Source organism: Hordeum vulgare, chromosome 4H, assembly GCF_904849725.1.
Source record: "Hordeum vulgare subsp. vulgare chromosome 4H, MorexV3_pseudomolecules_assembly, whole genome shotgun sequence".
Lineage (NCBI taxonomy): Eukaryota > Viridiplantae > Streptophyta > Magnoliopsida > Poales > Poaceae > Hordeum > Hordeum vulgare.
Genome location: NC_058521.1, coordinates 172,685,765 through 172,689,930, shown reverse-complemented (window position 1 = coordinate 172,689,930; position 4,166 = coordinate 172,685,765). Strand labels below are relative to the sequence as shown.

Genomic DNA, 4,166 nt, shown 5'->3' with positions numbered 1-4,166 from the left:
TTTAGAATGCGTCCATGAAAATAACTTGGTATGGTTCTGACCACACATTACACTCTTCAAGAGGGGAATGCTGGGCCTTCCCTCGTGCTAGCCACGTCGGATCGCTAATGTGCCAGGCGATAGATAAAAAAAGTGCTTGTGATTGGCTAGATCGTCCACGCCCTCAGAGTACTCACTCCCTCATTCCCCAATTCCCATCCATCCCTCTCCATCTCCCTCGTCTGCCGCCGCCCTTCCCACAGCCGCTGCCACCACCAGCGCCCTCCCTCATAGCTCGCGCCCCACCCTCCCCTCCTCCCTCAAGCTCTCCCCATCATCGACGACCTCCTTGTCCCAGGTGGAGGAGCTGGTACGAATCCAATGCAGCCATGAGGCTCAGATCTGGCATGCCCACGGCACTGCTTCCACCATCGACGGGAGGACCGCTAGATGGAGCACGCGGTCACTGCCGCACGTTCTTCCTCCTCCGCAACCGGTCCTCTGCCCCTTCCCTATTCTCCCCACGAGAAAGCCAACGACCCACCTTGTGCTTAAACTCATGGAGGGGCAGCCGGCAGGTATGAGGAGATCCACCACAGACAACCTGAGATGAGATGGGAAAAAGATGCAAAGTCGGATCTGGATCGAGGTGAGATGAGAAAAAGATTCAATGTTAGATGTGGATGCCTGGATGGGGCTCGACCGTCACCAGAGATAGAGGAAGCAACAATATTTATTCAACGCTGCTATACACAGACACTTCATGCATGAAATTTGCTGCTATACACAGACACTTCATGCATGAAATTTGTGCGACACTCCATATGGCACCGTCTATACAGTGCGCCAAATTAGAGCAAGTCGTACGATTAGCAATCGTGCAGCAAGATATCATGCCTGGACTATTTTCGATATTTTTTTGTGCCGACTTCTCGCTTACTGCTGGTGCTGCAGGTTGTTGGCATGTCCATGCTGCTGGCTGAGGCGGCCGCCGTTTCCTCCGCACACCCATTGTCCATCCCAGGTTTACTTCTAGTTCTCCGCACACCATTGGCCATCCCAGGTTTACTGCTGGTTCTGATTCATTCATGTGTCTAGCTGCTCAGATATTATGTTTGCTGGTCATTTAGGCTTGATTCTGAATTGAAACATGGCACACCAACCACCTCGTTGGTGAAGAAGATGTTTTTTAATTAAAAATTGAAGTAAACAAGTAGTGATTTCTTAGTTTCAATCATTCATTTTTGTGTGAATATGTGATGATAACCAACCACAATCTTGGCCGCATCAGTCCTTTATTTCAATGTATCGTCAAGTTCATTGGACATGCCCAGTTCCCAGTTTCTAGGAAATCTGGATCTAATTCAACATGAGGTTTAGACTGTGAGAGCTAGGACCAGGATTGCTCTCAACCATCAGACACCCTCACGCTGAGGAAAATCACCGTTGAAAGATGGAATAGAGTAAGTCATAAAAATTAACTGCTAAACTATGATTACGTGCTGATAAATGTTGATGCTAATTAAGAAATGATGTGTTTTGATCGATGTTGTCAAATGAATGGGATAGTGTAGTGTCATAATTAATGAGAATGATAACCTGAGACTTTGCATGAAGGGGCAAATCATGTTTGCACGGAAGTGTGCTAGTAATAAGAAGTTTTATCGGTCTATTACTGAAAATATTGTAGGCATTGATACGATTCGAGCAGTCTAACCTGAGTCTTTTTATAGTTTTGGCGTAGTGAGGCCAGTCCATCAGAGTCGGGAAATTTCGTGGTATGGATGTAGAGCATATGTGTGGCAGCCCTCACACACGGTTGCCAGCGTCAGTGAAAGTGGACATTGAGATTTCGATTCATTCAGATCTGTTCCTTTGCATATTGTGAACTTATAATCATTCATTTAATTTGGTGGTTACTGGTTAACTGATGTTTTGACAACTAAATGCTGCAAAGTTGCTCTCCATCTTGAACTCTTGACACCAATATTTTCTTTTGTAGAATTTTAGTTTGATTATGTTTTTTATTGGATGATTCTGAAGTGTAAACAGTCACATATGACCAGTGCCCGACCGCATGGTTAGTACATTGTAGTTATTCCTTCTTTCCTTAATGTTGCACGCATTAAGATTTATGTCTTACAGTTTGCTCCTTTCCTTTTACGTTAGGCCCTGGCAGCAGGACAAAGCTCTGAGAAGGCTCCCATGGCAAACATACAGTCAGGTACCATATATTATCCATCTCATGGTGCCCTGTAGAGTTATTATGAGTTACTTATATAATGTAAGACAGTAAGCTATCTGCTTTAAATGGAAGTATGTGCTCTATACAGAAGATGGTATTTCCCTCGAAAATACATTTTTTAAATGTGCATGTGGTACAACCAGTAGTAGCAAGAAGTTAGCAATTAGGTTCATTACATGTTGCTTTAATATTTTGAATTGGTCAGTTGTATGTATAATCGGGAACTGTTTAGATGGCAATCAAATAACTGTATAGAAATACAGATAGATGATAATCAACCCATTTAGACTTGTGGTGATTTGTTCCAGGCTATTGTATCGCTCTTCGAGAGACAAACTTGACATCTATCTTTAAAATCCTTACTGGATGAGTTGCTATTTTCAGATTCATAGTCAAGATGTGTTGCCTGTCCCTTTTTATTTGCCTGTCCAGAACTGAATACTCGAGCTGTTGAAAAAGCACCTTATTTAAAAAGTGAGCAATTGCATATACACGACTAACAAAAGTTTGTGTAGCAAATAAATGACAAACACCTCTCTGAACATACTCAAGATAGAACGAATCATCCTTGATGTCTGACATGTTTTTCCTTGCAGGCAAGTGATGTACTAGAGGAGCTTTATTTTTTTTACTATTAAATTAAATATAGAAAAAAATACGAAAAAGGTGTTCACCGAAGTTAACTGTTCTTCCATATAGAGTAGGAAATGTTGGAAGAAATCATTGAAGAAAGAATATTTAATTGGACTAATTGAGAAATGGTTCAAGGTATCAGTGTCTCGACATTAGTTAGATCAACAGAAAAATGTTAGTTCGCCCATATAGTTTATAAGCGCTTTAGCACTTAGTTCATGATTTTTTCTAATACTCTTAAAACCCTCAGGTTTGTTTCAACCGGCTTAAACATTTTAAGCTTCAAGACAAGGGTTGCAAATAAACTTGATGAAATGTGTATCAACAAATATGCTCTATTTGTAATGGAGTATGCAATATGTTATACTGTCATTAATAATGTCATATTTTCCTTATGATTTGTATTTTTGGAAATCATAATATTTTGTGTGTGCTATACTTACAAAGTATGTAACTAAGAAACAAAATCAATATGTACCAGTATTCTTTTTTCATAAAGATACATGCACAAAATTCTAATCGAAGGCTTTATTTGTTCACTTTTCATGTGTATGTGGTAGTGAGCTAGATGCATGTTGCCAACTTAGGAACAAAACGTTGCCGGAGAAAAGGGAGTGAGCCGACCAAGTGGAGGGAAGGAAAAGTTTGCTTTTGTAGATGAAATAGAGAAGCCGTGAGCTCCTTCACGACAATATGTCTTACCTTGTTGGTTGTATCATATGGCTATGAACATTTGATTGATGAATATTTCAGTTTTGTTACTATTCCTGTCCAGCTGGGTGGTTTCGTATGCTTGTTGAACCCATCTTATCTTGACTAAAGTTGGCTTCCTACAACTGAGATGATTATGCATTGTGTCTGGCTGCAGATGAAATAATTGTTTTTTGCATATCTAATTTTCACATGAATAATTCATGTTCAAATAAGGCTCTCATGCAGCAACCTACTTGTATATGTTAAACAATGAACTAACACTTGAACTTTCGTGGTCAACTTTTGTTAATATTCTTGTATTCTTGAAGATGTTCTTCTTTCATTTCATCTGTTGGACGGGTTTCTAATCCACTTTGTAAGAACGTGACCTCTATGTTAATATAGACTTGCTAGCTTCATATGCTTCCTATGCGTGAGGACTGAATGTTCTGTTGCTGCGTTTCTATTTTTTTTTTTTTTTTGAACAATTGACACCCATCTGGGCTTTATATGCACGCTCACAAATAAATCAGCTGAATTGGTGCGCTCAGGGCCGCAGAAGAGGCGCACCAAGGGTGCGCCCCTGCCACTAGTAGTGGACTCAAAGTTGAATCCA

At 40.6% G+C, this 4,166-nt stretch overlaps 1 long non-coding RNA gene across 6 annotated transcripts; it reads left to right on the top strand.

Moving 5' to 3' along the window:
- The first annotated feature begins 306 nt into the window (after nucleotides 1-306).
- On the top strand, nucleotides 307-3,618 carry LOC123448317. Of its 6 annotated transcripts, none has more exons than XR_006631672.1 (4): nucleotides 307-628; nucleotides 934-1,042; nucleotides 1,982-2,203; nucleotides 3,418-3,618. It is a non-coding gene; the product is annotated as an uncharacterized LOC123448317 (long non-coding RNA). The 6 variants fall into 6 exon arrangements; XR_006631675.1 differs by having other exon boundaries at nucleotides 308-628; nucleotides 2,023-2,203; XR_006631673.1 differs by having other exon boundaries at nucleotides 310-557; nucleotides 934-1,003.
- Nucleotides 3,619-4,166: the final 548 nt, after the last annotated feature.